This window comes from Grampus griseus, assembly GCF_964374135.1.
Source record: "Grampus griseus genome assembly, chromosome: 8".
In the NCBI taxonomy this organism is placed as follows: domain Eukaryota; kingdom Metazoa; phylum Chordata; class Mammalia; order Artiodactyla; family Delphinidae; genus Grampus; species Grampus griseus.
In genome coordinates, this window is record NC_139002.1 from 45,833,152 (window position 1) to 45,843,925 (window position 10,774).

General features: G+C 39.8%; 1 pseudogene across 1 annotated transcript; it reads left to right on the top strand.

Annotated features, from left to right (window-relative positions):
- Positions 1-215: 215 nt before the first annotated feature.
- LOC309826230 (cofilin-2-like) lies at positions 216-2,991 on the top strand (annotated as a pseudogene). Its single transcript, XR_014298542.1, has 2 exons — positions 216-348; positions 1,698-2,991. The product of XR_014298542.1 is annotated as a cofilin-2-like (transcript).
- Positions 2,992-10,774: the final 7,783 nt, after the last annotated feature.

Sequence of the window (10,774 nt, forward strand, 5' to 3'; positions counted from 1 at the left end):
CGCTCCCTCAAGCGGCCTCGGCCCGGGGCGCGCGCCCGCCTCTCGGAGCCTGGCTCGGCGCGGGGGCCAGAAGGTGAGAGAGCGCAGCTCGGGGACGCGCCCGCCACCCCCTCCTTTAGCTCCGCGCCGGCGCGAGCGCGCCGAGAAAGATGTACAAAGATAGGCGACTTGCGTAATATTGGACTCCAGTCTCTGTCCTCTAAAAGCCCAACCAAGTAGAACTGAGAGCAGTGGAAGAAAGGGATTAAATGTTTTTGTTGGGAGCTGGTGGAGGAAGACGATTGCCAGAGGAGAGCCTGGACAACCATCCTCCTCAGAACTGCCAGCTCTGCTACCCTAGAGTGCCAGGTAATAAATAGCTAAGGCTGCCTGCTGGTTGGGACGAAACTGCTCCCAATTACTGGGCTTTCTAAGCTTTGCAGTGCCTGAGAATGCTTGAAAAATCTGTTAGCTGTGTTCTTGCACTTCCTGTATGGGGAAAGGACAGTAGTAGGTCGTCCTCTCCAAACCCTGGGCCACTGAGCAGTCCTGTCTACAGCATACATCACAGGTGCTCGTCAGCCAAATATGTAACCCAGCAAGGACTCACATGCCCCAGGCTCAGAAAGCCAGACTCTGACAGGAGGTGTTTGCAGCAAAGTAAAGGTTTATTGCAGGGCGCCAAGCAAGGGGGTGGGAGACAAGCCTCAGATACACTCCCACTTGGCCTTTGAGTTAGGGGTTTCGTAAAAAGGAAAAACAAAGAGGCTAGGATTAATCAACATCTCGTGACATTTCTTTTTTTCTTTCTTTTTTTTTTTTTTTGCGATACGCGGGCCTCTCACTGTTGTGGCCTCTCCTGTTGCGGAGCACAGGCTCCAGACGCGCAGGCTCAGCGGCCATGGCTCACGGGCGCAGCCGCTCCGCGGCATGTGGGATCTTCCCGGACCGGGGCACAAACCCGCGTCCCCTGCATCTGCAGACGGACTCTCAACCACTGCGCCACCAGGGAAGCCCTCGTGACATTTCTTAATCGTAGTTTCAGGAGTCAGGATGTCTCGAATTCTCAGGCCAGGTGGTCCATGGCTTCGGGGTCTGTAAGCTCATCTTGCCCTGGAGAAACAACCTGAGTTTGTACACTAATAATGATATCTATAATAGCAGTTTTAGAACATTAATGATGTTATCACAACAGCAGTTTTAGTCATCTGACTAGTTGATTAGTGTTCAGTTACCACAGGATTGAGGTCAGGGGGGAAAAGAAAGGAAATTAAATTTTAGATAGAGAGATTAATCATAAACTCAGTGGGGGAACTCAGTTTTAGGGGGACTTGGCTTCAAATAGTACACATAGTAGAGGCAGCAGTGGTCTTAGAACTCATACCTGGCTAGAGATATTGGCCAACAATTGGCATGACAAGGAACCTGTGCGGCCTATGAGTCTTATAACCCCACTAAATATCAGTTTCCTCACCTATAAATATCTTTCTAGTTTCCTTGGAATTACAAATTCTCAAGTTTCTTAAAGCAGGAACTTGCCATTAGACTGTTTAATATTACTTTTATGTACAACCTTTAGAGGAATCCCATTCATTCATTCTACAAATATTTACTGAGCACATACTATTTTCAGGCACTGTTCTAAGCTCTGTAGATTCAGATGTGAACAAGAGAGACAAGGTTTCCACCCACCTCTCCTCTCCTTCTCCTCCTCCTAGTGCCACAGAGCTGGAGCCAGAGCTGCCAATGCAGCCCCAGGCATTATGGCTTCTGGAGTTACAGTGAATGATGATGTCATCAAAGTTTTTAATAATTGGAAAATAAGGAAATCGTCTATACAAAAGAAGATTAAAAGGAAAGAAAGAAAGGAAGGAGGGAAGAAAGAAGGTCTCTTCTGTTTAAATGATGAGAAAGGACAAATAATTGTAGAGAAAGCAAAGCAGATCTTGGCAAATGACACTGGTGATACCACAGAGGATCCCTACACATCTTTTGTGAAGTTGCTACCTCTGAATGATTGCCAGTTTGCTCTGTATGATGCCACATACAAAACAAGAGTCTAAGAAAGAAGACCTAGTATTGATATTTATATTCTGGGCTTCTAAGAGTGCACCTTTAAAAAGCAAGATGATTTATGCTAGCTCCAAAGATGCCGTTAAAAAGAAATTTACATATATTAAACACAAGTGGTGTGTAAATGGCATGGATGAGATTAAGGAGCATTCATCACTTGAAGAGAAATTGGGAGACAATGTAGTAGTCTCACTTGATGGAAAACCCGTGCTTATAAAATGACAGTCAAATGCCATCTGGGTGTTAAGGCGCTTCCACTTCTGCAGCTCAGTCAATTGGAATAGTGTTGGATTTTGTTTTGGTTTTTCCCCTTCCCCAATGGGCCCTTTCTAAACAATGAATGAAGGAAATATCATTCATTTAAGCAGCCTATCAGTGATTGCCATTAGACTGTTTAATACTATTTTATGTACAACACAAGGAATGCTTTCCCATCATATTTTAGACAAAACAACTAGTTATATGAAAACTTAGTTATAAGTTATAAGAAAACTAAACAAGAGAATATGAGATAGGTGTAATAATAATATAACAGGATAAACTAAATAAGATAATAAAAGAGGAGTACTCAGATTGAAAGCCCAGAATAACAGTGGTAAAAAGATAAAAGTTTAACTGTCTGGGGACTTCCCTGGTGGCACAGTGGTTGAGAATCTGCCTGTCAATTCAGGGGACACGGGTTCAACCCCTGGTCTGGGAAGATACCACATGCCGCAGAGCAACTAAGCCTGTGTGCCACAACTACTAAGCCTGAGCTCTAGAGCCCACAAGCCACAACTACTGAGACCACGTGCCACAGCTACTGAAGCCCACGCACCTAGAGCCCGTGCTCTGCAACAAGAGAAGCCACTGCAATGAGAAGCCCGTGCATCGCAATGAAGAGCAGCCCCTGCTTGCCAAAGCTAGGGAAAAGCCCACGCGCAACAACAAAGACCCAACACAGACATAAATAAATAAATAATAAATAAATAAATGTATTAAAAAAAAACAGTTTGTCTCTCTCTCTCTGTCTCTGATAAATATAGACAGTCTTAAGAGGGAAGAGATATGGGAACATATGTATATGTATAACTGATTCACTTTGTTATAAAGCAGAAACTAACACACCATTGTAAAGCAATTATACCCCAATAAAGATGTTAAAAAAATAAATAAAAAATAAAAAATATATAGACAGTCTTAGTCTACGATGGTGGCTTCATACCCATCAAGGGTCCCTGACTTCTGACAGGTTGCTCTGCAGACTATTACCTGTGATTTCCATCCTAACTTATAAGTTGGCTGCTTCACCTTGAACCATGACATCCATGTGCTAGCCAGGAAGACCAGCCAAAGAGGAAGAGAGGACATAACTTCCTCTCTTTAAGAAAACCTCCCAGGAAACCTATGCAAGCCACTTTTCCTTACAACTCACTGCCCAAATCTTAGTCACATGGCCACACTTAGTTGCAAGAGAGGCTGGGAAATGTAATCTTTTTTTATTGGTTGAACAAATGCCCAGATAATATTTCAGGTTTTATTACCAAGCGAAATGAAAAGAACACATACTGGAGGCACCCAGAAGTGTCTGCCGTAGTCCTATGCCTCTGGCTGCCCAAACATCTGGACACATCCTTTTTCCCCAGATAAACATACCCTCTCCTTCTCAAGGGGAAGAACCTAAATTTCCATCCATTTACTCCATCTTGTTCAACATCCAGGATCTTCTGTAGGATCAAATACAGCTCTCATGTTCAAGTTATCTCCCTCTTTAACATACCCAATATACAATGGTAGAATAGGAACAAGATAATCACAATTTAAAAAAAAAATCTCCAATTCAAAATATGAGAGGATCAGAAACACAGCATAAACTTGTCCACAGAAATTACAGGAATAGTAATGTGTGCATAATGATAAGCATAATGTTTACCATGTGGCACAGCAAATACATACCAAGAAATAAAGAAAATTAAAATTAAAAGCATGCAATTTCTTTTAATTAACTGTTAAATGGAGACTTGAAGCTTGAAGATATTTGAGAAGAACAGTTATTGTTGTCACAGGTGCCAAAAATGACAGTGCTAAAGAGTTGGATGGTCAAGGGGCAATTTCAGGCAAACTCTCGGATTCAAACAAATGGAAAGGGTACTCTCTATCTTGACTGGTGCTGCTATAGAGACTCCAGAACAGGGAGGCATTAATAAATTCTCAGGGATGATGATGTGTGCTTTAGGATTAAAACCAAAAAAATGCAAAAGGAACAGTTTGCAATAAATCAGTAGTTTACATTTGTAAATTCCTTTATATGGTATTATAAGATATATAAGGCTGTTATTCAGAAGAAAGTTTTCTCATAATGTTGCCAATAATTTTAAGGGTAAAGTTACACATTGTACCTACATGGGCCATTTATTCCTTTTTTTTTTAAATAAATTTATTTATTTTTATTTTTGTTTATTTTTGGCTGTGTTGGATCTTTGTTGCTGCACGCGTGCTTTCTCTAGTTGCAGCGAGCGGGGGCTACTCTTCGTTGCAGTGCACAGGCTTCTCATTGTGGTGGCTTCTCTTGTTGCAGAGCATGGGCTCTAGGTATGCGGGCTTCAGTAGCTGCGGCACGAGGGCTCAGTAGTTGTGGCTCACGGGCTCTAGAGCACAGGCTTAGTAGTTGTGGCGCACAGACTTATTTGCTCCGTGGCATGTGGGATCTTCCCAGACCAGGGCTCGAACCCATGTTCCCTGCACTGGCAGGCAGATTCCCAACCACTGCGCCACCAGGGAAGCCGTGGGCCATTTATTCTTTTAGGTTGTATATGACCAGTAGCTTGACTGGATACTCTCTTGGGCCTTCATTGTTGCTTCTTTTCCATTAAAAAAAAAAAAAAAAAAAAAAAAGGCTTTAGGCTTGTTCATCAACAAGGTGAACCAGACTTTCTTCAAAGAAGATACACAGTGAATGAAGGAAACTAATATGGCAATCTGTGGCTGAATTCAAGGGCTTTGAATACATGCCAAGCTGAAAATTGTTGCTCTTGCAAGATTCTGGCTTTCAAGATGTCTTTGAAAAAGAATGGAAGAGCTCTTTAGAGCTCATGCAGAGGATTTAACCACACTAAATTGTTCAGCTTTACATGGAGTCATTGTAGAAATGCACATCAAGGATAGTGTAATGACAAAGCATGGCTCAAACTAAGTATGATAACCGTGGTACCTCCTAATTCCAGCAACATTCAGATACACTTTCTCTTTGTTGATACTAGGCCAGCTTTTCAAAATAGCTACATATGATTCTGACTTTCTACCAATTTTGGTTGCAAAACCTCACATTTTTCTTCACATCGTTTTATTTAAAATATTATATTCAGTTTTTAAGATGCAAATATAAATTTTTGCCCATATAAATGTTGAAAGCTGCTATATTGAGAGATACTTAGGCTCTTTCAGTCCAAGCAGGTATTGCTTCTGCCAATACAGTTTTTTTTTAAAAATTTGGGGAATTCTCATATATCAAACTCTAACCACTCCATTTTTTAAAAGCCACGCTCACTTTCTTTGAGAGTGTCAATCTTTTTGAGACAGACACTTTCCATCTTGAGCTGAGAGTCAGGAAGCTATTGGAAAATGCCCTTAAAATATTTAGAAGCCTTCTTATCAAGCTGAGAAGATCTAGAAAGAACATTCTTAAATCTTTCTACAGTCTTAAAAAAAGTCTTACAGCTGCACCCTTGCTTTAACCTTTGCCTTAAAGCAATTCCTAACCTTTTACCATCTGGACAGGCTAGGAATAAACAACAGCTTGATTTTTTAACCGGAAGAGCCTAGGTTCTTTATATTTCCTCTAAATTCTGCCTAAAAAGTGAATAGTTCTTTCATCTGATCTCTGTGTGTGTGTTATCACACCTAGTTTAAAAAAAAAAAAAATTAGTTGGTACTTTCAACATTCTGCCTGGAAATTTCCTTAACCAAATGTATCCATTTGTTGGAGATATGTTCTATATTCCACAGTTCAGCAGGCAACAGTGTTGCCAAACTTTCCTCCACTACATAACAGCTACATAACAGGGATCCCTTTTTCTCTAGGCTCTGATACCTATTTCCTCACTGTCCTTCAGGCCTTAAGGAATTCCACAAAATGGCTCTCAAATCACCTTATGAAATATTCAGATACACTGCATAGAATTCCCAGTGTCTATATCAATTTGATGATGTTATCAGTACTTGGAGACAAGAGTTAGGACACCATTCTCCCCACCTCAAACTTCTACCACTCCCATCCCAGAATTTGAAAGTAAAAGATTTATGATTGTTCTTTGAGAGGAAAAATACATAAACTACATATAATAGATAGGAGTAGATATATAAAAAGGAAGGCTTCAGAGGCCAGACCAATCTATCTAAAAAATTAGAATGCAGTAATATGCCTAAAAAGTAAAGTTAATAGGATTATAAGAAGGAGAAAAAGGAGGGCCACTGAGGCAACTCAGGTATATGCCAAGGGGAGTGGAAACTACAGTCCAGGGACCTCAGGTATTCCCCAGGGACCCACTGACAAAATATCTTTCCTGTGAAATGGATTCACAAGCTCTGTTGGAAGGATAGCATTAAACATTTGATCCATCTAATTAATGCTATTTTTCTGAGAACACGTGCACCAGACAAATTTTTATTATGGTTTGACTTTCCATGCAGGTCTGTCTTGAAAGAATGGGCTTGATCATGGTAACACGGATATCCTAGTTTGAATGAGAGGGCTTTTTCCCCCCTCCCTTTCACTAAATGAATGGGCATTTTAATTTTTATAAGCTTGTTTTGGGTCACTTAGCCTATGAAACACAGAGCCTCCACTGGTGAGCTGACAAAACCAGGTTTCTGACCTTGATAGTTTATGGGTGATGAATACTGTAGTAGTCAAAAAAGGTTAGGCTATGCTGTGATACCAAATACACCCCTAAATCTTAGGGGCTTAGACTAAGAAAGGTTTATTTTATGCTCACACAAAGTCCGAAGCAGGTTGGCCAGCACTTCAGGGCAACTTCCCTCCAAGTAGTGATTCAAGGTTAAAGTTTCCTCTATCTTTAAAAAAAAAAAGTTCCTCTATCTTTACTGGGCTTTCAGTGGTCACTTTTTGTCTGTTTGTTTTTGCTTGTTTGATTTTTTTGTGCATAATTTTTAGTTGTTGTATATAGTAACGTGCAAAAATATTTAAGTGTACAGCTTGATGAATTTTTACATTTGCCTTCACTCCTAAGACAACTATCCTAAAAAAGAGTATTTCCATCATGCCAGAAGCCTCTTTTGTGCCCCTTCGCAGTTAATACACCTGCAAAGAGAGGTAATCACAATTCTGACTTCTATCACCATAGTTTTTTTTCTGCTTTTCCTGAAATTTACATTAATGGAAGCATACATTAATATTTTTTGACATCTGGCTTCTTTCACTCAAGATTTTCTGCATGTTGCTGTGTGTAGCTATATTTCATTATTTTTTTTATCACTGTATAATATTCTATTATATGAACACAGCACAATTATTCCATCCCAGGACATTTGGGTTGTTGTTAAGTCTGGGGCTATTATGACTAAACCTGCTATGAACATTCTTTCACTTGTCTTTCTGTAGCATATGCTTTTGTTTCTCTTGGGACTATACCTAGGTGTGGAATTGCTAGGTCATGGGGAAGTTGTATGTTTAGCTTTAGTAGATACTCGTTTTTATTTTTAAGGGCCAGGGCTCAAAGTGGTTTATGCCGCTTCTGCTTGCATCCCATTTCCAGAACCTAGTTACCTGCCCCCAACCTAACTTCAAGGGAGAATGGGAAATGTAGTCTTCCTGTGGGACCAGAAAAGGAAGATTGAAACAAGATTTGTTAAGTATCTACCCCTGTCTCTGCCAAAACACACAAACACCTGTGAGACAACAGGCTAAACTTCTCAGTTGATTCTCCTTCACCCTTGTAGTCTGCACGACCCTCTTTCTCAAATGAATATGTGTGCAACTCTACAGCTTGTTTTAAATGAACCAAAGCAAGCTGGTCATCCTCACTGACTGCAAGGGACTGAATGTTTGTGTTCCCCCAAACTTATATGTTGAAATCCTAACTCCCAATGTGATGGTATTTGGAGGTGGAGGCCTCTGGAGGTGATTAGACCATGATGTGGAGCCCTCACTATAAGGGATTAGTCCCTTATAAAAGAGCCTCCAGAGAGCTCTCTCTCCTTTGGCCTTGTGAGAACATAGCCGGAAGGTGCCAGCTATGAACCAGGAAGCGGGTCTTCAACAGACACGGAATCACCTGGTGTCCTCATCGCGGACTTCCCAGCCTCCAGAACTGGGAGAAATAAATGTTTGTTATTTAAGCCACCCAATCTATGGTATTTAGTTATAGCAGCCCAAACAGACTAGGACGCTTACATTTAAATTTTTAATAAAACTCCCCCTCATTGTAAACTCCTTGAAGGTAAGATCTTCTGATTCTTCTTTGTTGTTTTCTGTACCATTTAGCACAGTGCCTTGCACATAGAACATATTTAATAAAATATTGAATGAATAAACAAAGATGTGGTGGGAGAGAAATTGTAAAGCACTGTATGTTCTCCTTAAAGAAGAAAGCAAGACAAAAATATTTACAATTTATTTTTTATTAATTTGTTTGTTTGTTTTTGGTTTACCTCCTTAACTCCCTTGTTAAACTCTCCATTCCTTGGAGGCAGAATCTATGCCCTAATTGTCATCTTTATGACACCCTCAGAACCTAGCATACTAGTCTGAAACTGTATATTATGAGGGAACAAGTAACTGATTCCCCTATAGAATTTTTGGTTGGTTTATCACCCCAGTCTGTATAGTTTCTAGAAGGGGCATTTTACACTTATTAAAATATTGGGACAATATTAGCCTGACCTTAAGCTTCTGGTCCTCTCAAACTATCCATAAGCTTCATAATTTTGCAATATTTACAAGTTAATATAGTTCCATGGTATGAAATTTACTTAAGCCTGTACACTTGAATTCATGGAAAATAGCTAAATTCCTATTGTCCTCTCACGCACCTTGGGCTTCAATGATCCTTAATTTTATTCTTTCTAATAAATGATAATTTTTTTTTTTGGCTGCTTTGGGTCTTTGTTGCTGCATGTGGGCTTTCTCTAGTTGTGCCAAGCGGGGGCTACTCATTGCGGTGGCTTCTCTTTGTTGTGGGGCACGGGCTCTAGGCGTGCGGGCTTCAGTAGTTGCAGTGTGCAGCCTCGGTAGTTGTGGCTTGCGGGCTCTAGCGCGCAGGCTCAGTAGTTGTGGCGCACGGGCTTAGTTGCTCCACGGCATGTGGGATCTTCCTGGACCAGGGCTCGAACCCGTGTCTCCTGCATTGGCAGGGGGATTCTTAACCACTGAGCCACCAGGGAAGTCCCCAATGATAATTATTATTGATAGAAAATGTAAAGCAAAAGAGGAGTTAATCACTTTGTATTCTGCTTATCATCCACTTAGATTACAGTATTTGCCCCCAAGCACAGAGCCTACTCTTTCCCCTATGAGGCCAAACAGAGCTACAATGTCCTATTTGTTGACCATAATGAGACTCAAACAATTGTTCATTCTGGGATTTAGCTACATCCTCAGAGTTCTTACTGCTACTTGTGTGTGTTCTTCCTTAATCAAGTGCCTCTTTTTCTAACTTTCCACAAGTTCTTTGAAAATCTATGCATGACACCAGCGTTTTATTTCTCTTTGTGAAGATTCTACTGCTGTTCTTTAAACAATATTTTTTGAATCTCTGGTACTTAAAAACATGCACGTGCTTTGAAGGCAGGAATCATTTCTTGTTATTTCTTTGTGTGTCAGATGTGCTCATAGCAGGTTGTCAGTATAATCTTTGAAAATAAATGCTTACCTCTCTGCAATTGATATTATTGTTTGTCTCGCCACAATTGCTATTACCCATTTACAAAATGGAGCTATGTTTTTGCTTAAAGTAATTTAGAGAATTAATACATATCAAATGCATTAAGTTCTTCAAAACGGCAATATCCTCCAAAACAGATATAGTGTCTTTAGTGTCTAACCCAATATTTAGCACATAGGCACACTCAAGTATTTGCTGTAAAACACAATTTAAAATATACCTTTATAGCTAAACTTCTATAGTTAGCACTCTGTAGTTATACTCTCATTTGATTTCTAAACTTTTCAATGTCTGTTTTACTAAAAGACTTAAGTGCATGTCTAAACCTACCCAATAATTATATTCTTACATATTACAAATATTACAAATTCTAAGATGACCTGCAGATACTTCTTATCAAGGATCTTATCACTGCCACTGCACAAATCAGTGCTCCATGATGGTTAGAATTAAGTCCAAAGGCAGAGGTTTTCCTCATTAAAATTACCTTAAGAAAGATAAAATTTTCTTTCTTAAAGATAAAATAAATTTTCAAGAATTTATTTAATAGTCTGCTCTTGATAGAATAAGACCTAACTGAATAGTTGAGTTCCTTTCTCACTAAATCTCTTTGGATTAGTTTGGATTAGTTTGTGATCAATTTTTTCTTGATTTATTGATTTTTATTTTTTATTAAGATATAACTGACATATGGTATTTTATTAGTTTTAGGTGTACAACAGAATAATTTGATATATGCACATACTGTGAAATGATCACCACAGTAAGTCTAGCTCACATCCGTCACCACATAGAGTTACAAGTTTGTTTTCTTGTGATGAGAACTTACACGATCTACTCTT